The following is a 24,703-nucleotide window of genomic DNA, read 5'->3' on the forward strand; positions in this document are numbered from 1 at the left end:
TTCACCCGCCCATCTCACTTTTTCATCAAATATGGCAGCCAGCATAGTTGGAAGAATTTATGGAAGGGCTGGAAGCCTAAGGAGTAGGAACTGGATGCCTGGCCTCCCCCCCAAAATTATACAAAATATAGCAGGCAATTCTCAAATGATTCTCACTGGAATGAAATGCACATCCTTTTTTTACCCATGGCCTTTGCACCGATTTCCAAAGTGAAAATATGCAATTTTTTCCTGTGAAAAATGTGATAGGTACAAAGTATGTATGGTCATGTGCACCTGCTTTTTCTGTGAGTAGATGTTTGGAAAACCATGCAAGATTTTAAAAGTCGTGATTTATGTTCCTATATGCACATGCGCAAGCTAAAAATAAGGGGGCAGGGCATGGGTGGGCATGGGCATTCTGGAGCGGGGCCAGCTGGCACACTAGTAACTCTGTATAACCAGAGGCCACAGCATGCTGTGACTTGTTAGTTGCATAACTTTACTGCTGCTCCTGATGAGGAGTAAGCCTGCAGATCTTGCGTGTTTGGGTTTACCTGATAGGGTGAGCGATCCAGATCAGCTGGAGGACATGCAGGATGAAGAACCAGAGGAGTCTGGATGACCTTGAGATTGACTGGGAAAACTGGTGGACTAATTAGAAAAACTGAGAATATCCCTTGCGCAATCCCTAAATGCAAACACACAGTAGTGTGTAAATCCTTTACACACTACTGCCCACGCATTGCAGACAATTGCCTATCTACTGCATTGAGGGCTGAACAACCCCTAAATGCAAACCAGGTCTCCAACAAAGTCCCTTTCTCCTACAATTAAGAAAATCACCAGGACCACTCACCGACAATCCAGGTGCATTACCAACCACCACCATACACAACTCACCTCCAAATTAACGTCAGCTACAACCTTCACTAGAATTCTAAGTATGGCAATATCAACCATCCCTATCATCCACAATCTCAAGAGACCCCCAGCAATAAAACAAGCTACACCACACTCTGCACACAAAAGATTCATCCCTATCATCATCTCACCCATAAACCAACTACTAGGCCTCTCTCTTTTTACCTTATCGCTGCTGAATGCTCAGTCTCTGACAAAGAAAACCCACCTTCTTCATGACTATCTTCTGGAAACAAACACGGACCTATTTGCAATCACGGAAACATGGTTAAAACCAGAAGACATCGCCTCAATCAACCAACTCCCCACTCACTCTTACAACATATTCTCTATCCCAAGACTCAAAAAACGAGGAGGCGGTCTACTTCTCGCAGCAAAAAATACACTAGGAATGTCTCTTCAAACTACTTTATCCTCTCACTCTCTAGAATTCGCCGTATTCAAATCCTCCCAACTACAAATAGGGCTTATATACGCCACCCCAGGATATCTAGAAGCTGATCCATCACCGTTGATTGAAAATATAGTTAAGCACATCAATACTGACAAACCAGCGATTCTCCTGGGGGACTTTAATCTCCACGTGGACACATCCCCATGCTCACCTAGTTGCGAAACCTTCCTAGACACACTAAAATTCATGGGTTTCAAACAATTAATTAATGAACCCACACACAAAGCAGGTCATACACTGGACCTCATATTCATCAACCATGAACTTACTCCTGCCTCCCAACCAAAATGCCTTCCAGTTCCTTGGTCAGACCACAAGCTGATCAACGCTGTACTAAACTTAAACCTACCCACCCCACCAAAAAAGCAGAACAACACAATTCAACTCAAGAAAACTCTGCAGCCAGGAAACTCTTAGCAATAGCCTATCTGGAGAGCTCAACCAACTGGACCTCACAAACGCTGACTCAGCCATATCTTCCTGGAACAACATCACCAAAAAAGTGGCTGACACTACATGCCCGTCTATCACCAAAGCCTCCCAAGCAAACAAAGACAATAGGAAACCATGGTACACCCCAAAACTAAAAACCATTAAACAGGATCTCAGAAAAAAAGAACAACATTGGCGTAAAAACCCAACAGCTACTAACCTCACAGCATTTAAGTCCACGATGCACCTTTACAGAATATCCATCCTCCAAACAAAAAGAGACTTTTACTCACAAAAAATCCACCACTTCATCTTCGACCCCAGAGCACTTTTTTCTTTGGTTTCATCCCTCACTAAACCCCCATTGACATCCATACCAGATGAGCAAGCAAAGCAGAAGAACTTGCAACCTATTTCAAAAACAAGATCCCAAATCTACTAACTCAATCAAAGAATAACAAAAACCCTATGACAGTTACACCACCAGTTGCCTCTCCTTCACAAAAGGCAAGATTTGGGGAATTCGAACCGACTTCATCTCTAGAGATCGAAAACATCATAAAAAAGCTCAAACCTTCTTCACATCCTCAGGATACCATCCCAACCAATCTACTCATCACTTGTGCTAAAATCATCTCCAAACCCATTGCACAAATCATCAACTGCACATTAGCTCAAGGGTTAGTACCTGACCCTCTCAAAATGGCAATCATAAAACCACTCCTAAAAAAACCTAATCTGACTCCAGATAACCCGGCCAATTTTCGCCCAATAGCTAATCTACCCTTCATCGCAAAAATTTTGGAACGAGTTGTAAATAAACAATTAACAGAATACCTAAACGATAACAACATCCTCTCCCCGTCGCAGTACGGCTTCCGCAAATCTCGAAGCACGGAAACCCTCCTAATCTCATTAACGGACTCCATCTTACTGACTCTGGAAAAAAGACAGCCCTGTCTTCTCATCCTCCTAGACCTAACCGCAGCGTTTGACACGGTAAACCATAACACTTTAATAGATCGTCTGTCAGACATTGGAATTAGAGATGTGGCACTAAACTGGTTTATATCATTTTTACAGAACAGACAGTATAAGGTCAAAGTCAACAAGGATGAATCTCAACCAGTCAACTGCAACTTGGGAGTCCCACAAGGATCCTCACTCTCTCCAATCTTATTCAATATATACCTCCTCCCACTCTGCCAGCTCCTCCTCAATCTAAATCTCATATACTATCTATACGCAGACGATGTTCAGATTCTGATTCCAATTACCGAATCTCTCCAAAAAACCCTGGACTTCTGGAACTCATGCCAACATGCCATCAACAACTTGCTCTCTAGCCTCAATTTGATCCTTAATCAGAACAAAACAGAATACCTCCTCATCTCCCAAGACGGAACCTACACACAATCAATTAACAACCTGTCCTCACAACCAACTCTCTCACCACAAGTCAGAAATCTAGGAGTAATACTAGATAACCAAATGAATTACAGATCTCTCATCAAGAACATCGTAAAGGATGGATTCTTCAAATTACAAGTCTTAAAAAGACTGAGACCACTCCTCCACTTTCAAGACTTCCGATTAGTTCTACAAGCAATCATTCTCACAAAAATAGATTACTGCAATGCACTTCTATTGGGCCTCCCTGCTAACGCCATAAAACCACTTCAGATGTTGCAAAATGCGGCGGCAAGGATCCTAACCAAGACTAACAAAAGAGAACACATCTCTCCTATCTTAAAAGACCTACACTGGCTTCCCGTTAAATTCAGAATACACTTCAAAGTGCTTTCATCAATCCACAAGGCACTACATAACTTTGCCCCACTCGAGCTCAAAATCCCTCTCAAACTACACACCTCTACCAGGCCAGTGAGACAAGCCTACAAAAACAACCTTCAGATTCCACCGATAAGATCATCATTAAGTAAAAGAGCCTTCTCTACAGCCGGCCCCAAACTCTGGAACACTCTCCCGTAAGACCTCAGATTAGTGCAATGCCCCACTATATTTAAAAAAAGACTAAAGACTTGGTTATTCAATCAAGCGTTCTCATAAGCAACAGCCTGCCGAACTATTCATGCCAAGGACCCTTCTTTAGTAACCCCCCCAGAGAACTATATAGATCATATCCAGAACTCTCAGGCCTTCTTTGAATCCTTAACAGACTTAAATCCATTCCCAGATTGATACCTTGCTTCTTTGTTTTAGCCTACATTAGGCTCTGTAGCATTTACGTTATGTTATGTTATTACCCCATATAGCTGTATCCAAGTTACTTTTACCTGTTCATTGTAAGACATTAACTTGTCATTGTTCTGTTCAGAATGTAAACCGAATTGATCAGTAGCTCTGTTATTTGAAAATCGGTATATAAAAGTGCAAAATAAATAAATAAATAAATATATTTTAAAATCTGCTCACATATGCGAGTTAAAGCTGGCAAAGTCTTTGGAAGTTATGCGAAGTAGGTTTGCTCAAGTAGCCTCTTAAAATTAGGAGCATATTTATGCACAGTGGGCGTATTTTAAACCATATGCATGCATGATTTAATATTCAAGCGTATCTCCCTTGAGCGTCTATACACGCGAGTATGGGTGCATGAGCACTCGTTTTAAAATTAGCCTGAAAGTGTAAAGATTTGAAAATACAATCTACATGTGCACTTTTCCTCCACCAGCCTAAACATGCCTCCTTTCAGTGATGCTAAAAGTGCACACATTACGGAACCCTGTGAACCTAACTTTCAAACTTATCCATGCCTGATATATGTGTGTATAGGGATATGCAATTAATAACATTACTAGAAATAGATGATTTCTATACCTCATTTCCAATATTTAATCTTAAACAGTCTTGACTATTGTAACTCCTTGTATTTAGGTCTGCCAATATGAGTAACCCATCCCCTACAGCTGATTCAGAATTCTGTAGCTTGCATCTTAACTGTACCTGTTTAAGAGATCACATTACCCCTGTTTTCCACATTATTTCCTGTTTCCCTACACTGGTTTCCAATTGCTTCACAAATTCAGTACAAAATACTTACGTTTATTTTTACTCTTTTGCACAATGAGTACTCCATCTGGCTAAATTCAACTCTCTTATTTACAAACCTATCAGGCACATGCGTTTGACAAATAACACTTGCTGTAAATTCCAAATTTAACTGTGGCAAGATTGGACATTACCAGAAACCATGCCTTTTCAGTTGCCAGTCCCAGAATTTAGAATGTGATGCCAGAGACATTAAGAGAAATTATTAACTTGAAGGACTTCAAAAGAAAACTAAAGACCTATTTATTCAAACAGGCTTTTAACATCTGAATCTTGCTGCACTATCAGAGTGCCATCTCCCTGAAATTGTCTAATGACAAACGTTTGACATTTAAGACCTAGCAAATTCAGTCGCAGTGTATATCTGTCTTAATACATTTTTCTGTTCTATAATTTTGTTTTACCATTTTAACTGTTTGTTTTTTAATATTGTAAACTACCTTGAACAATGTAAACTGTGGCATCTAAGTTTTATAAATAAATAAAATAAATATGCATAGATTTGTTCAAATATATTAGAACCTGTTTGGAGACAGCTTTTAAAACACACATATCTCTGCCCCCCCCCCCCCCCAAAAAAAAAGTTGCATATATATTTCAGTATATACAATATTTTGTGCATACTCAGATTATTTAGTATATGCATACTGGGGCTGATTTTAAATCCTACGCACGCGGGGTACATTTGTGCATGCTACCCGGCGCGCACAAATGCACACCCGATTTTATAACATGCACGCACTGGGGGTACACACTTGTGCACCTTGCGCGCGCCGAGTCCAAGGGGATCCCAGATGGCTTTCCCCATTCCCTCCAAGGCCGCTCCAAAATCAGAGTGGCCTTGGAGGGAACTCTTTTTTTAGTTCTCCCCCACCTTTCCCTCCCTTCCCCTATCTAAGCCACCCCCCATGCCCTACCTAAATCCCCTCTTGCCTTATTTCGCCAAGTTACACCTGCCTCTGGCAGGCAAAACTTGTGTGCGCCTGCCGGCTGCGGGCGGGCACCTGCCGCTGTGCCGGAGGACTCGGGACAGCTCCCGGACCGCCCCCAGACCGCCGCCCCACCCCCACTCCCGGACCGCCCATTTTTGAAAGCCCCGGGACATACGCATGTCCCAGGACTTGCGCACGCCGCCGAGCCTATGCAAAATAGGCTCAGTGCACGCAGGGATAAGTTTTCAAGGGTTACACGCGTAACCCTTTGAAAATCTACCCCACTATTTCTTATATGCACACACACACTTCTGGTTATTCCAAAATGGCTTTCCTGGCATGAAAGCCAAATTTCTAGCCATAGACATGGCCAGGCTGGCTTCCCATATTGTGACCAATGAGGACCTCCTGTTTCTCAAAAAGTGTATCTGGCACAATGACTGGACCATGAGCCAGGCATGGCAAGACCTAAACCATGGATATAATTATGAAGCCTCCTACCCCTGGGAGGTAGGTGCCTTAAGGGAACTAAGGAGGTCAAAAGCAAATAAAATGAAAGCAACCAACTGATGAATGTGCAAAACAAAATTAACTAGGTATAAGCTCTTGCATGCCGCATACAGTTCTGCATATCAGCAAGGGACAGGTTTTTGCATGTTAAGGAGCTTCCTTACACATGGGCACACTATGGCAATGTGCAGACCCATAGCGACAGCTGTGGGAGCAGTACAACTCAGGAAGGAGTTTCAGAAAGCAACACCATTGCCCTTATGGCGCCATGAAAACACCAGGGATAGTGGCACTGGGCATAGGGTAGCCAAGGCCAAAGCTCTCAGCATTAAAAGTAACATCTGCAGTGACAAGCTTTCGGGAGGGGGTTGGAAACCTAACAACATGTATTGATATCAGAAGAAATAGTGAAGAGTCACTGTTAAATTGGGTCAAATGCTAGCTGGCATGAACAGAAACCTTGTCATTAAGGATATCACAGAACCTGCATCCTACAACTGAGAACATATATTTCTAATTTCTCATCAGTATAGACAGAAGACCACAAGAAGAAGGCCCAGCAGCTATGCTGCCCGGAGGGGGAATGACTGGAGCAGCTGTGAACCAGGCAGGAGGGGACTGGAGGTAAGTTCATTGAACACCCACTTCGGAGATGTCAACTTAGTCTTTTTGTTGCTACTTATATCGCATGCCCCACTATTTCCCTGGGAGCCAAAAGAACCCAGTCACAGCTAACAGCTTGAAGGATTCCTTCTGCATGTAAGGCACCATCCTTCTAGAATCCCGAGGCATCAATCCAGCAAAACACAACTCCTGGGTCCTGGATACCATAAAGCACTACTTTTACAGCAGTCGCAGGGCAACATTATAAGTAATTAGGGTGTGAGTATCTACCCTAAATACTAGGGATGTGAATTGTGTGCCCGATCGTCTTAACGATCGAAATCGTCTGGCAGGAGAAGAAAATCGTGTTTGGCACGATTTTTTAGTTAGTGCGCTCTAACGGGAGTTAGCTAACAGGAAGTTAGTGCGCACTAACAGAAAATGATACAATTTGACACTTTTCAGGTCAGTTAAGGTCAGTTTAGGAATGAATATGTATTCCTATTGGCTGCCCTCTTATTTATTCATGTTACCAAGGTTCCCACTGACAATATATGGGGGATGGGAAATGGAAACAGTTGGTAGCTTGACAAAAAAAGGATTGTGATCAGTCAATGTGACTAGAACTTGTGCCCTATCCCTGATACTGGGAGTGTTGTGATCTTCCTGCACGCAGTGCCCTATCCCCTGATACCAGGGGTGTTGTGATCTTCCTGCATGCAGTGCCCTATCCCTAATACCAGGAGTGTTGTGATCTTCCTGCACACAGTGCCCTAACCCTGATACCAGGAGTGTTGTGATCTTCCTGCATGCAGTGCCCTATCCCTAATACCAGGGGTGTTGTGATCTTCCTGCACTCAATGCCATATCCCTGATACTGGGAGTGCTGTGATCTTCCTGCACACAGTGCCCTAACCCTGATACCAGGGGTGTTGTGATCTTCCTGCACACAGTGCCCTAACCCTGATACCGGGAGTGTTGTCATCTTCCTGCACGCAGTGCCCTATCCCTGATACCAGGGGTGTTGTGATCTTCCTGCACTCAGTGCCATATCCCTGATACTGGGAGTGTTGTGATCTTTCTGCACACAGTGCCCTAACCCTGATACCAGGGGTGTTGTGATCTTCCTGCACACAATGCCCTATCCCTGATACCAGGGGTGTTGTGATCTTCCTGCACTCAGTGCCATATCCCTGATACCAGGGGTGTTGTGATCTTTCTGCACACAGTGCCATATCCCTGATACTGGGAGTGTTGTGATCTTTCTGCACACAGTGCCCTAACCCTGATACCAGGGGTGTTGTGATCTTCCTGCACGCAGTGCCCTAACCCTGATACCAGGGGTGTTGTGATCTTCCTGCACACAGTGCCCTAACCCTGATACCGGGAGTGTTGTGATCTTCCTGCATGCAGTGCCGTATCCCTGCTCAGTGCAGGAAGATCGCGCACTAACCCGATTAACGATTTTTTAACGATAAATCGTTAGAATTCCTATTGTATCATGTTCTTTAACGATTTAAGACGATTTTAAAATTATCGGATGATAATTTTAATCGTTGAAAAACGATTCACATCCCTACTAAATACTACTACCAGGAGATCTCTATGCCTCCTTTCTAACAAGGTCCCTTTGCCTTGTGACTGAATCACGACTGTTGAAGCACTGGAATTAAAAGCACACTCCAAAAAATACCACCCAGACATTAAACCAACCTCAGAATTGTTTTCACTAAGTAGGTCCAATGCCGTTAAGGATAATACAGAAGCCTCCATTCCTATTAGAACCTATATATGGCCTTACAACCCTGTATCGCAGATAGCTGATGCACTGCGAGGATTACATTCCATTGCCTCAACCTTTCCCATTAGTGGAATGAATTCTTAAGTTTTTATGATGCTGCACAACACACTCCTGTGCACAGCAGCTGATAGCGTGCCACACATTTTTTTTCTCTTTTCACAGACAACACCATCTCTTGGTCGAGGTGATATACAACTCAGAGTTCTGAATGAACTAAAAAATGAAATTGCAGATCTATTGCTAGTAATTTATAACATATCAATTAAATCACCTATTGTACCTGAAGATTGGAGGGTGGCCAATATAACGCCTATTTTTAAAATAGGCTACAGGGCTGGTCAAGGAAACTGTAGACCAGTGACCCTAACTTCCAGTGCTTGGAAAAATCACAGAACCTATTCTAAAGATCAAGGGGGAGGGGGTATGGGTAGGCTGTGACTGTTGAATGTCTGTGGTATGCTTGATGTGTGTCCTAGGGCTAGGGGGGTAGGGCGGGAGGAGTTTAGGTTGTGGCAAGTTTATTACATTTAAAAGTAAAAGGAAAATCAGGACTGGGCAGCAGTCGGGGGCCTGATGTTATTAATGCTATTGGTGTTGTTTTGCTGTTATTGACTGTATTGTTCATAGCTTTGATGTTAGATGCCTCTGCTGACTGCCTACCTGATAATAAAAAGTATTTTGAAAAAAAAAAAAATACAAAGGAAAGAAACGAGAAGAATCTTAACCTTGGGGGATAGCGTGGCACAGGAAGGGGGAGACACTCACAGCTCCCGCTTTCCTGAGGCAGCTCAAGGGAGGGGCAAATTCTGCAGCCAGAGTTTAAAAAAAAAGAGTCTGCAGGAAATTTGCATATATTTGTATCTTTTTGCATTCCAAAAACTGAAGCTTTATTTGCCAGTAAAAAAAAAAAAAAAGAACAAATTCACAGAACATATAGAAAGACATGGTTTAGTGGGACACAGCCAGCATGGATTTACCAAAGGGAAGACTTGCCTCACCAATCTACTGCTATTTTTGAAGAAGTTAATAAACATGCAGATAATGATAATAGTGAACCAACGGATGTAGTATGTTTGCATTTTCAGAAAGCGTTTGACAAAGTAACTCATGAGAGACTTTTGAGAACATTAAAAGTCAAGGAATAGGAGGTAGTGCCTAAAGTGATATGCAAACTGGTAAAAAGCGAGAGTATGACTTAATGGTCAGTTTTCTCAATGGAGAATTGTAAATATATTTCATTTAAAAAAATGAAATAAACAATAAAAAGAAAAAACAAACACAAAAACAAAAGAAAAAAAGAAATGGAGCCTCCTGAAGCCTCCCATGCCCCCATCCTATCTGTTCCACCCCAAAAAATGCTGGGGCCAGTATCCTCCTCAGCCCCCACTTTCCCAGTATGGAGGATTTCTGGATCGGGCCACAGCATTGGGCCCTTGCCTAGGCCAAGTCCCAGGCATCAGGACCCAGTCTCTGGACAGGGCCATGGTATCGGGTCATGGACAGGCCCTAGTCTAGGCCTAGGTTTATGTGTCAGACCCTGGCCTCCAGGCCAGGCCCTAAAATCTAGACCTGGCTTCAGGGTCGGGCACTGGCATCAGGCCTACATAAGGCCTAGGCTTCAGCCTGGGCCTAGGCATCATAACTAAGCTTGAGGCATGGCCCAGACTGACCTCTCAGCTTTACATAAGCCTAAAAAGTGATAGATTGCTGGGACTTTGGCCTAGGGCCCAAGACAGGCCCAGAAGCCTGGACCAGATGCCTGGGTCTTGGCCTAGGCCAGGGTCTGGGCCTGACACCAGGACAAGATCTGGAAATTGGGTCTTGCAGTCTGATGCTAGGATACAACTTGGAGGTTGAGTCCCAATGCCTGGGCCTCGGCCTAGGATGGGAACCAGGCATAGGTCCGAGGCCAGAGACTAGGCCTAGGACTGAAGCCACAGCCAGGTCTGGAGACCAGGTCCCAACATGGCATTGGCCGGGACCCAAGGCAGATGCTGGGACCTGACCCCTAGGCCGGTGCCCATGCCAGGCCTATTATTGTAGCCCAGTCCGGAGACTGGGACTCGATGCTGGGGCCTCAGCCCAGAGTCAGGACCAGGACCAGCACCAAGACCTTGGAGGTCTTCTAATTTCTGTCTTCTTTCTTCTTCGATGAACTGATGGTGTCTGCTTGAGGAGGATGCAGCGGAGTTCAGTAACTCCAGCACCTCCCAAGTAGATGGCATCATTTGGTCAAAGAAGAAAGAAGACAAAAGACAGGAGACTGAGGTCTGGGAAATGGGCTTGGGCCTAACCCTGGACTGAGGACCTGTGGTCAGGATCCAGCCTCCTGGGTGAGTCCTGACCTTTGGCTGGAACCAGGCTGAGGCCCCAGTGTTGGGACCTGATCTCTGGACCAGGGCCCAGCATCGGGCTCTTGCCTAGGCCAAGGCCCAGACATCAGGACCCAGTCTCCGGACAGGGCCATGGTGTCGGGTTATAGACAGGCCCTAGTCTAGGCCTAGGATGATGTGTCAGAACCTGGCCTCCAGGCCAGGCCCCGATATCTAGTCCTGGCCTCAGGGTCAGGCACTGGCATCAGGCCTGGGTATGGGCTGAGACTTTGGTGTCAAGACCTGGTTTCGGGACTAGGCCTCTGATGTGGGTTCCAGCATCAGGTCTAGATCAGGGCCAATGCCCTGGCATTTGGACCCAGTCTCCAGATTGGTCCATGGTGTTCGGCCCAGGCTTGGACCATGATTCTAGATTCTCAACAGAGAAGCTAAGATTTTTTAATTTTGGGGTTTCAACCGAGGCCCGGGCCCAAAACCCAGGCATTGTGCTCAGGTCTAGACTGCAACTTTTGTATCAGGTCACGGCCTATGCCTAGATGAGGTCCCAGCCTTAGGCCTAGGCCCAGGCCCTGGCATCACCCTCCAGCATAGTCCAAGGCCCATGCTTTGTGTCTTGGCCTATTCTCTAGACAATGCTCAGGTGTCAGCCTTAAGCCTAAGCCTGATGGATTAATTTTTTTCTTTTCTAAATGAAACATGAAAACCAATGAAATTTCATCAGATTTTGAATCATTTCACTTTGAGAACGAAATGAAACAAAATGGGAAATTTTGTCTCATTTCCTATTTTGTTTCTCCCAAATGCCCATCCCTAGTGGCTACTATAATGAAGGTTAACTTGACCATTTCAAGAACAATTATTCCAGGCACTATAATTTTTTGTTTATTAATTTCCCTAAACTCTTTATTGTTTATTTAATTGACTTGTTTAAAAGATTCCTCAAAGAATGTTTCAAAATTCCAGAGCAGAATGTTCCCCCCCCTATTTTGAGAGTTTACTATGTCCCTCAACATAGAAAAGAATTAGTAATTTAAGGTTTAAATTTAAATCAAGATATGGAAATTCTAAATTTGAAGAAACTGAAGAGAAGTCTACTGTATCAGTTAACTTATTGGTAACTTTAGCATTTAACTCTGACATGGAATGGTTCTTGAGGCTTTTTCTTAACATTAAAAATGTTTCATTTTTGAGTTGCAATGTTCGAATGTTTCCCAATGTGTTCAGGGGTACCCAAACAGGATTTTGGCATTTTTTGTTCATGCATCTACCTGTTTTGCAGATTGGAACTGAGGGGTACTTTGAAAAGGTTTTCTTTTAAGCTATTTTTACTGCACTGTTAAATTATACTGATCAGACTTGGCAAACCTATCCAAGGTTGCTGAAAAGCCAGAATGTTTGCTGTAATGCTAGAATGTATATAAAACATCAAAAAATGTTCCAGTTCATCACTGAGTTCTGTTTTTGGCTTCTGACGCAATTTACAAGAAATCACATGACTTACAAGAATTCAATCATATTAACATATATAAGATAAAAGTTTGGTACCTACCAATTAGGAAAATGTTATGCAAATAAACAAACGCATTGGTGTATAAATTAGAGGTAATGACACATTTAACCCACTGCATCAATAACATCCTATAAGACTGTTTTTGAATTGTCTTGCTGGTAATGGCAATCTCCTATAATATTCCAAAAGAGATCTTTCTCTTTTAGCTGCTGGTATTAAGTGTTATTTATAGGCCATAATAGAGTCTTTTACTTTTTAAAATACATACAAATATCAATCTAAAAAAGTTTTGTTTGACCATCCTCAACTAACTGCATTCCTTAGCATTAACAAAGATCTGAGATCCCAGTTGCCTGTGTCATCTGGATTAGACTCAGTCACATACCCTTCTTAGATTTGTGCCTTTTTCAGAAGCACTGTAGTGCCTTAATTTTCTTCTGATTGGATTTTTTGCATTATAATCTTTGGAGTTCTCTCTAATTGTGGACTACATGTTTAAATATGTAGAGGTCAATATCCAAAAGCCAGTTAGATGACTAACTTACGTTATCCATCTAAATGGCTAATGCAGCATACTCAGCTACTTTTCCAGCTAAATTATAACCGGATAACTACTTACCTGGCTTTAATTAAGTCGTCTAATAAATGTCTGTTTCAGGAGTGTTCTGAGGAGGGGCTAAGATAAAGAAAATAAGAAGATAAGAACATGGCATACTGGGTCAGACCAAGGGTCCAACAAGCCCAGCATCCTGTTTCCAACAGTGGCCAATCCAGGCCATAAGAACCTGGCAATTACCCAAACACTGTCTATTCCATGCTACTGTTTAGTGATAGCTGTGGCTATTTTCTAAGTCAACTTAATTAATAGCAAGTAATGGACTTCTCCTCCAAGAACTTATCCAATCCTTTTTTAAACCCAGCTACACCAACTGTTGCGATCCCGGGTGGGGGGGTTCCCGGCCGGGATCTCCTACCAGGCCAGACAGGTCCCTCGACAGCGGCCGCGGATCACGCGGGCCGCAGCGCGTCTCTCCCCACATCCAAAAAGCAGCGTCGGGGAGAGCGCGGCAGGACCCGCCCCCTTAAAGGGGCCGAGGCAGGAAAGTCAGGTCAGCCCCGGAGGTGACGTCAGACGCCCGGAGAGATTTAAAAATCCATGACATTGCTTGGCGTCTCCAGCGTAGCAGGGCGGAGCAGGCAGGTGGGTTACCATGCTTCTAGGGTTCGCAGTCGCAGGCGTTGGAACCGCCGCTTCTGCTCCACGGACTGAGTCGAGCCAGTTTGCTAAGCGTTCCACCGTGGCGGTCAGGGCCTCAAGGCATTGTTGTTGTTGTTGTTGTTACTGCCTCTGTTGCATGAGCTGTTGAGCCAGGCCAGGGATAGCTTGAAGACCTTGGAAGTCCACCAGTTACTCACCGGGGAGATGTCCAGATGAATTCCCTTCCGGAAGGTGGAGCAGTAACTCAATACAGGCACCAGGCAAGACAAAGTCCAGTTCCAGGCAAGGTCGAGGCAGGCGGCAGACAAGGCAAAGTCCAATTGCAGGCAAGGTCAGGGCAGGCGGCAAGCAAGGCAAAGTCCAGTTCCAGGCAAGGGTCAGTGCAGGCGGCAGGCAAAGCAAAGTCCAGTTCCAGGCAAAGGTCAGGGCAGGCGGCAGGCAAAGCAAAGTCCAGTTCCAGGCAAAAGTCAGGGCAGGCAGCAGGCAAAGCAAAGTCCAGTTCCAGGCAAAGGTCAGGGCAGGCGGCAGGCAAGGCAAAGTCCAGTTCCAGGCAAAGGTCCGAGCAGGCAGCAGGCAAAGCAAAGTCCAGTTCCAGGCAAAGGTCAGGGAAGGCGGCAGGCAAAACAGAACACTAACAGCACTAGGAGAATCTTGTTGCAAAGGCAGAGAGCTTTCCCAGGGAGAGGTTTAAATCTCCTCAGGCGTCTGACGTCACCTCCGGGGCCGACCCGACTTTCCCGCCTCGGCCCCTTTAAGGGGGCGGGTCCTGCCGCGCTCTCCCCGACGCTGCTTTTCGGATGTGGGGAGAGACGCGCCGCGGCCACCGTCGAGGAACCTTTCTGGCCTGGTAGGAGATCCCGGCCGGGAACCCCTCGGCCCGGGATCGCAACACCAAATGCACTAACCACATCCTCTGGCAACAAATTCCAGAGCTTAATTGTGCGTTGAGTGAAAAAGAACTTTCTCTGATTGGTTTTAAATGTGCCACATACTAACTTCATGGAGTCCCCTAGTCTTTCTATTATCTGAAAGAGTACATAACTGTTCCACATTAACCCGTTCTAAACCTCTCATGATTTTAAATACCTCTATCATATCTCCCCTCAGCCATCTCTTCTCCAAGCTGAAAAGTCCTAACCTCTTTAGTCTTTCCTCATAGGGGAGCAGTTCCATTCCCTTTATCATTTTGATCACCCTTCTTTGTACCTTCTCCATTGCAGCTATATCTTTTTTGAGATGTGGCCACCAGAATTGTACACAGTATTCAAGGTGCAGTCTCACCATGGAGCGATACAGAGGCATTATGACATTTTCCGTTTTATTTACCATTCCCTTTCTAATAATTCCCAACATTCTGTTTGCTTTTTTGACTGCCGCAGCACACTGAACCGACAATTTCAATGTGTTATCCACAATGATGCCTAGATCTCTTTCTTGGGTGGTAGCTCCTAATATGGAACCTAACATAGTGTATCTATAGCATGGGTTATTTTTCCCTATATGCATCACCTTGCACTTATCCACATAACTAACATCAGATCCCACTGTATCGTTTTAAAGCACAATGGCACAAATGTTATACAATACTCACAGAGGCATTATGACATTTTCCGTTTTATTCACCATTCCCTTTCTAATAATTCTCAACATTCTGTTTGCTTTCTTGGCTGCTGCAGCACACTGAACTGATGATTTCAATGTGTTATCCACTAGAGATGTGAATCGGAACCAGAATTGGTTCCGGTATCAGATTCATGGACCATCGGGAAATTATTTTTCCCGCGGTCCAATCGTTTTTTTTTTCATCAGCTGCGTCGAGCCGTTAACCCAAAAATACAGCCAACCCTCCAGACCCCCCCAACCCCCCCAAAATGTGTAAGTACCTGGTGGTCCAGTGGGGGTCTCAGGAGCCATTGGCCGGCCCTTGTCACATGGTAGGAGCAATGGATGGCCAGCGCCATCCCTATTATCCACTATGATGCCCAGATCTCTTTCTTGGGTGGTAGCTCCTAATATGGAACCCAACATTGTGTAACTATAGCATGGGTTATTTTTCCCTAAGGGCATCACCTTGTACCTATCCACATTAAATTTCATCTGCCATTTGGATGCCCAATTTTCCAGCCTCACAAGGTCTTCCTGCAATTTATCACAATCTGCTTGTAATTTAACTACTCTGAACAATTTTGTATCATCTGCAAATTTGATTACCTCACTCTTCATATTTCTTTCCAGATCATTTCTCCACTGCCCACTCCCTTCCACTGAGAAAATTGTCCATTCAATCCTACTCTCTGTTTTCTGTCTTTTAGCCAGTTTGTAATCCATGAAAGGACATTGCCTCCTATCCCATGACTCTTTCTTCTAGAAGCCTCTCATGGGGAATTTTGTCAAACGCCTTCTGAAAATCCAAGTATACCACATCTACCGGTTCACCTTTATCCACATGTTTATTAACTCCTTCAAAAAGTGAAGCAGATTTGTGAGTCAAGACTTGCCTTGGGTAAAGCCATGCTGACTTTGTTCCATTAAACCATATCTTTCTATATCTTCTGTGATTTTGATATTTAGAATACTTTCCAATATTTTTCTGGCATTGAAGTCAGGCTAACTGGTCTGTAGTTTCCAGGATCGCCCCTGGAGCCCTTTTTAAATATTGGGGTTACATTAGCCACCCTCCAGTCTTCAGGCACAATGGATGATTTTTATGATAGGTTACAAATTTTTACTAATAGGTCTGAAATTTCATTTTTTAGTTCCTTCAGAATCCTGAGGTGTATACCATCTGTTCCAGGTGATTTTCTACTCTTCAGTTTGTCAATCAGGCCTACCACATCTTCTAGGTTCACCGTGATTTGGTTCAGTCCATCTGAATCATTACCCATGAAAACCTTCTCCGATACGGGTATCTCCCCAACATCCTCTTCAGTAAATACTGAAGCAAAAAAATCATTTAATCTTTCCATGATGGCCTTATCTTCTCTAATTGCCCCTTTAACCCCTCGATCATCTAACGATCCAACTGACTCCCTCACAGGCTTTCTGCTTTGGATATATTTTAAAACATTTTACTGTGAGTTTTTGCCTCTACGGCCAATTTCTTTTTAAATTCTTTCTTAGGCTGTCTTATCAATGTCTTACATTTAACTTGCCATCACTTGTACATTATCCTATTTTCTTCTATTGGATTCTTCTTCCAATTTTTGAATGAAGATCTTTTGGCTAAACTAGCTTTTTTCACCTCCCCTTTTAACTATGCCGGTGATCATTTTGCATTCTTTCCACCTTTCTTAATGTGTGGAATACATCTGGACTGTGCTTCTAGGATGGTATTTTTTAACAATGACCACGGCTCTTGCACACTTTTTATCTTTGTAGCTGCTCCTTTCAGTTTTTTTCTAAATATTTTTCTCAATTTATTAAAGTTTCCCTTTTGAAAGTTTAGCACGAGAGCTGTGGATTTGCTTACTGTCCCCTTTCCAGCCATTAATTCAAATATGATCATTATTGCCACGACACAACCTATCTCATGAAAACCTTAAATTTATATTACAAATATATATTCCAAGATTCATGTTATTGTTATAATTTATGAGAAACAATAATAAAACAAATTGTCTGTCCCCCACACCCTCATCTCTCTCCTCCCCCCAGCACATGTCTGGCCCTCACACACTCATATCTCTCCCCCTCAAGCACATGTCTGTCCCCCCAGCACGTTTGCCCCCCACTCACTCATCTCTCTCCCCCCAGCACATGTCTGGCCCCCACACTCATGTACCTCGTCTTTTTGATTGTTGCCAGTTAAGTGCTTCACTCCCTTCCATGATCACCAGACACTGCTGCTTGCAGTCAGTACTCCTCATGGCCAGGCCTCATCGGCAGCAGCAGCCAATGCAAGGATGGCTGGGCTCGTTCCACCCACCAAGCCCCCCCAAAAAACGCGATTGACAGCAAAAATCACCCAATAATAAGCAACCCATAAACTGAAAAAAAAAAGAGAATCTCTAGAAAAAAAAAAGCCCAAACTCGCATCAGAGTTGACTGGGCTTGCGCGACACACCTGCACACTGCAGGCGACACACTAACGTGTCCCGACACACAGTTTGGAAAGCTCTGCTCTAGCATGTCCTGATGATACATTTACCCAGTCAATACTGGGGTAATTGAAATCTCCCAGTATTACCGCACTACCAATTTGGTTAGCTTCCCTAATTTCTCTTAGCATTTCACTGTCTATCTCATCATCTTGAGCAGGTGGACGATAGTATACTCCTATCACTATAGGCTTCCCCAACACACAAGGGATTTCTACCCATAAATATTTAATTGTGCATTTAGTCTCATGCAGGATGTTTATCCTGTTGGATTCTATGCCATCCCAGACATAAAACACCGCACCTCCTCCCGGATGCTCCTCTCTGTCATTGCGATATAATTTGTACCCGGTATAGCTCTGTCCCATTGGTTGTCCTCCTTCCACCATGTCTCTGAGATGCCAATTAAGTCTATGTCATCATTCACTGCTATACATTCTAATTCACCCATTTTACTTCTTAAACTTCTGGCATTAGCATACAAACATTTAAAAAATATAAAGACTAGTGGATATTCCATGAAGTTGGGAAGTAGCATATTCAAAGTAGAGAAAATTCTTTTTCACTCAGTACACAATTAAATTCTGGAAAACACTGCCAGATAATGTGGTTAAAGTAGTTAGAGTAGCATGGTTTAAAAAAGGTCTGGAGAAGTTTCCGGAGGAGAAGTCCAAAAGCTGTGTTTAACCAAGTAGATATGGGGATTAATTTTCAAAAGGATTTACACTTTTAAAACTGGGTTTTACAGGTATAAATGCAAGTTACCCATGTAAATGAGCTTTTGAAAATTGTCACAGATATATGCCATCAAATTGTCCATAGGTTTTACCTGTGTTAACTGCACTTCTCATGGGTAAGTGGGTTTTGAAAAAGACTGAGATAGTATGCTACATATACACATATAACTCCTTTGAAAATGTTCTCCTTAGGGAATAGTCACTGCTTATCCTGTATCATAGCAGCATGGGATCTATTTGTTTGGGACCTTGTCAGATACATTTGACCTGGATTGGCCACTAGTGGAAACAGGGTACTGGGCTTGATGGACCCTTAGTCTCACCTAGTATGGCAATTCTTATGTTCTTATGTTAAGTCCATATATCGTTATTAACCAGGTAGACTTAGGGAAAGGCACTACTTATCCCTGAGCATTAGCAGCATGGTTCACTCTACTATTAGGGATCCTGCCAGGTATTTGTGAACTGGATTAGCCACAGTTTTAAACAGAATACTAGGCTTGTTGGCCATCACTCTGACTGCTATGGCAAGTCTTATGTTCTTATGTATTGCTGGGGTTTTTGTTTCATTATGCTATATTTGGCCATCAGTGCTGTGTTAACAGGTCACACATTCCACTTACCCACAACAGCTGATTAGGATACAGGGCAAATGTACTAAACAGCCCCTGGACTCTTTCCACCAGCAGCCCTCTCATCAAAACTCAGGCTTCCAGTTCCATAGTTATGAAGCTAAAATACATTGTTGTTCCTTGCAGTCAGACATCTTAAAGGGTGAAATACTAACAATAATAATAATTGGGATTAGTAAAAAATGTTAAAAACTACCCTGATTATAATAACCTTCTCTGAGTCACAGTCATTATGATGAGCCTTCTGGAGAGGCTCAATTGTTAACAATTTCCTCTATTAAGTTTGCACAATTAGATGAAACCTGAGATAGGATATTTTCTGTAGCAGACCCAGCTCATTGGAACAGTCTTCTAGAGCAACTGTGACTAATATCATACACTAAATCCTTTTAGAAATTGCTGAAGACATATCTGTGAAAAACAAAAACCCAGATCCTATAAATGCTCAAGCTTTTATGTACAATTCTCCACATAATAATCATGATTTTTTTTTTTAATTTTGAAGAAGGACAGAAGACTTTATATAGCAGGGTGTGACAAGTCACATAAAAATGCTACCATTATAATCATGTCTGCTATCTCCTCATTATTACTTTTTTCATAAGTTGTGAAGCAGTCAAAAAATCTGTACTTTTACATTTAAGAAGAAAACTTAATTTAAAAAAATGTTGTGGTGTAGTGAACAAGTTCCAAAGGAGTTCTTGAGTGATTCAATAATTTACAGCAACCTGTACCTCAACCCGCACTCCCAGAGAGTTACCAGACATCCAGGATTCAAAAACCCAGAATCAATTGGATAACAGTAGGTTCTGGCAGAAGACGATCTGTGATGGTCATGTGAAGTGAAAACAACTTAATCAATCAGCTCAAAAAAACAGAAAAGGTTCCTAGGAAGTGCAGCATAGCAAGGGAGAAAAATTGGAAAGCTATGACTACAAATGCTCACAGTTTGGGCAATAAAATCCCAGACCTGCAGGCCTTAATGATGGGGGCAGACTTGGACGTTGTTGCTGTCACGGAGACATGGTTCATGGATTCTCATGACTGGGATATAGCCATACCGGACTATGACTTGTAAAGGAATGACAAAAAGGACAAAAAAGGGGGAGGAGTAGCACTTTATGTCAAAAATAATATCCAAGCAACTGAACTGCAAGGAAAGTGGGGTAGAGAAGAAGCATTATGGGCCATCCTAAAAAAAGATGACGGTACATCCATTTTTACTGGAGTGGTGAACAGGCCTCGGACTCAAATGGAAGAACTAGACAGAGATCTGATCAAAGACATTATAAAAATGGGAAAGAAAGGGGAAGTGTTGATTGTTGGTGACTTTAATCTGCCGGACATGGACTGGCGAATCCCTTCTGCAGAATCTAACAGAAGTAGAGAGAAAGTGGATGCCCTGCAAGGGGCTCTGTTCAAACAAATGGTAATGGAAACCACAAGGGAGGGTGTTTTACATGTCCTAATGTCTCTAATGCCTGGGTGGGTACCCACCTCAACACCAGTGATCATCAAACAGTAAGGTTTGATATTGCAAATAGCATCCAGGGAAGTGTCACAAAGACCCGAGTTTTGAACTTCAAAAAAATAGACTTTGTCGAAATGGGGAAATATCTGGAGGCAGAATTTGAAGACTGGGAGAAAATGGGAGAGGTCGGACAACAGTGTGCCAAACTAAAAGGAGCAATTACAGAAATAATAAACTTGTATGTTAGAAAAGTAAACAAAAGTAAGAGAAATAAGAATCCAATTTGGTTCACAAAGGAGGTTGCTGATGCAATAAAAGCAAAAAAAGCAGCTTTTAAGAAATATAAAGAATCCCAAAAGGTGGAACACAGGAAGGATTATCTGGTGAAACTGAAGGAGATGAAAAAAGTAATCAAGAAAGCAAAAAGTAAGGCAGAGGAAAGGATTGCCAAGGAGATAAAGCAAGGTGACAAAACATTTTTTTAGATAAGAACATAAGAACATAAGAAATTGCCATGCTGGGTCAGACCAAGGGTCCATCAAGCCCAGCATCCTGTTTCCAACAGAGGCCAAACCAGGCCACAAGAACCTGGCAATTACCCAAACACCAAGAAGATCCCATGCTACTGATGCAATTAATAGCAGTGGCTATTCCCTAAGTAAACTTGATTAATACCCATTAATGGACTTCTCCTCCAAGAACTTATACAAACCTTTTTTGAATCCAGCTACACTAACTGCACTAACCACATCCTCTGGCAACAAATTCCAGAGCTTTATTGTGCGTTGAGTGAAAAATATTTTTTTCCGATTAGTCTTAAATGTGCTACTTGCTAACTTCATGGAATGCCCCCTAGTCTTTCTATTATTCAAAAGTGTGAATAACTGAGTCACATCTACTCATTCAAGACCTCTCATGATCTTAAAGACCTCTATCATATCCTCCCTCAGCCGTCTCTTCTCTAAGCTGAACAGCCCTAACCTCTTCAGCCTTTCCTCATAGGGGAGCTGTTCCATCCACTTTATCATTTTGGTTGCCCTTCTCTGTACCTTCTCCATCGCAACTATATCTTTTTTGAAATGTGGTGACCAAAATTGTATACAGTATTCAAGGTGCGGTCTCACCATGGAGTGATATAGAGGCATTATGACATTTTCCGTTCTATTAACCATTCCCTTCCTAATAATTCCTAACATTCTATTTGCTTTTTTGACTGTTGCAGCACACTGAGCCGACGATTTTAAAGTATTATCCACTATGATGCCTAGATCTTTTTCCTGGGTGGTAGCTCCTATTATGGAAACTAACATTGTGTAACTACAACAAGGGTTATTTCTCCCTATATGCAACACTTTGCACTTGTCCACATAAATTTCATCTGCAATTTGGATGCCCAATCTTCCAGGCTTGCAAGGTCCTCCTGTAATGTATCACAGTCTGCTTGTGATTTAACTACTCTGAATAATTTTGTATCATCCGCAAATGTGATAACCTCACTCATCGTATTCCTTTCCAGATCATTTATATATATATTAAAAAGCACTGGTCCAAGTACAGATCCCTGAGGCACTCCACTGTTTACCCTTTTCCACTGAGAAAATTGACCATTTAATCCTACTCTCTGTTTCTTGTCTTTTAAACAGTTTGTAATCCATGAAAGGACATTGCCTCCTATCCCATGACATTTTAGTTTTCGTAGAAGCCTCTCATGAGGGACTTTGTCAAATGCCTTCTGAAAATCCAAATACACTACTTCTACTGGTTCACCTTTATCCTCATGTTTATTAACCCCTTCAAAAAAATGAAGCAGATTTGTTAGGCAAGACTTCCCTTGGGTAAATCCATGTTGACTGTGTTCCATTAAATCATGTCTTTCTATATGCTCTACGATTTTGATTTTGAGAATAGTTTCCACTGTTTTTCCCAGCACTGAAGTCAGGCTCACTGGTCTATAGTTACCTGGATCATCCCTGAACCTTTTTTAAATATTGTAGTTACATTTGCCACCCTCCAGTCTTCAGGTACAATGGATGATTTTAATGATGGGTTACAAATGTTAACTAATAGATCAGAAATTTCATTTTTTAGTTCCTTCAGTACCCTAGGATGCATACCATCCGGTCCAGGTGATTTGCTACTCTTTAGTTTGTCAATCTGGCCTACTACATCTTCCAGGTTCACAGTGATTTCGTTCAGTTCGTCTGACTCATCACCCCTGAAAACCATCTCTGGAACTGGAATCTCCCCAACGTCCTCATTAGTAAACACGGAGGCAAAGAATGTATTAAGTCTTTCTGCAATGGTCTTCTCTTCCCTAAGAGTCCCTTTAACCCCTCAGTCATCTAATGGTCCAACCGACTCCCTCAAGGGTTTCTTGCTTTGGATATATTTTAAAAAGTTTTTATTATGAGTTTTTGCCTCTATGGCCAACTTCATTTCAAATTCTCTCTTCGCCTGTCTTATCAATGTTTTACATTTAACTTTACAATGCTTATGTTTTATCCTATTTTCTTCAGATGGATCCTTCTTCCAATTTTTGATGGATATTTTTTGGCTAAAATAGCCTCTTTCACCTCACCTTTTAACCATGACGGTAATCATTTTGCCTTCCTTCCACCTTTCTTAATGCGTGGAATACATATGGACTGCACCTCTAGCATTGCATTTTTAAACAATGTCCAAGCCTGTTGAACACTTTTAACCTTTGCAGCTGCACCTTTCAGTTTTTTTCTAACTATTTTCCTCATTTTATTAAAGTTTCCCTTTTTAAAATGTAGTGTTATAGATGCAGATTTACTTATTGTCCCCCGTCCAGTTATTAGTTTAACTCTGATCATGTTATGATCACTTTTGCCAAGTGGCCCCACCTCCGTTACCTCTCTCACCAAATCCTGCATTCCACTAAGAATTAAATCTAAAATACCTCCCTCTTTTGCTGGTTTCTGAACCAATTGCTCCCTGAAGGAGAAAGGTACATAGTGGTATAGTGAAACATATTACTATGTTACTATCTAATAGGGATGTGAATCGTGTCCTCGATCGTCTTAACGATCGATTTCGGCTGGGAGGGGGAGGGAATCGTATTGTTGCCGTTTGGGGGGGTAAAATATCGTGAAAAATTGTGAAAAATCGTGAAAAATCGAAAAATCGAAAAATCGCAAAACCGGCACATTAAAACCCCCTAAAACCCACCCCCGACCCTTTAAATTAAATCCCCCACCCTCCCGAACCCCCCCCCCAAATGACTTAAATAACCTGCGGGTCCAGCGGCGGTCCGGAACGGCAGCGGTCCGGAACGGGCTCCTGCTCCTCAATCTTGTTGTCTTCAGCCGGCGCCATTTTCCAAAATGGCGCCGAAAAATGGCGGCGGCCATAGACGAACACGATTGGACGGCAGGAGGTCCTTCCGGACCCCCGCTGGACTTTTGGCAAGTCTCGTGGGGGTCAGGAGGCCCCCCACAAGCTGGCCAAAAGTTCCTGGAGGTCCAGCGGGGGTCAGGGAGCGATTTCCCGCCGCGAATCGTTTTCGTACGGAAAATGGCGCCGGCAGGAGATCGACTGCAGGAGGTCGTTCAGCGAGGGTTCCGGCGCCTCGCTGAACAACCTCCTGCAGTCGATCTCCTGCCGGCGCCATTTTCCGTACGAAAACGATTCGCGGCGGGAAATCGCTCCCTGACCCCCGCTGGACCTCCAGGAACTTTGGCCAGCTTGTGGGGGGCCTCCTGACCCCCACGAGACTTGCCAAAAGTCCAGCGGGGGTCCGGAAGGACCTCCTGCCGTCCAATCGTGTTCGTCTATGGCCGCCGCCATTTTTCGGTGCCATTTTGGAAAATGGCGCCGGCTGAAGACAACAAGATTGAGGAGCAGGAGCCTGTTCCGGACCGCTGCCGTTCCGGACCGCTGCTGGACCCGCAGGTTATTTAAGTCATTTGGGGGGGGTTCGGGAGGGTGGGGGATTTAATTTAAAGGGTCGGGGGTGGGTTTTAGGGGGTTTTAGTGT

This window comes from Rhinatrema bivittatum, chromosome 6, assembly GCF_901001135.1.
Source record: "Rhinatrema bivittatum chromosome 6, aRhiBiv1.1, whole genome shotgun sequence".
Classification (NCBI taxonomy): Eukaryota; Metazoa; Chordata; class Amphibia; order Gymnophiona; family Rhinatrematidae; genus Rhinatrema; species Rhinatrema bivittatum.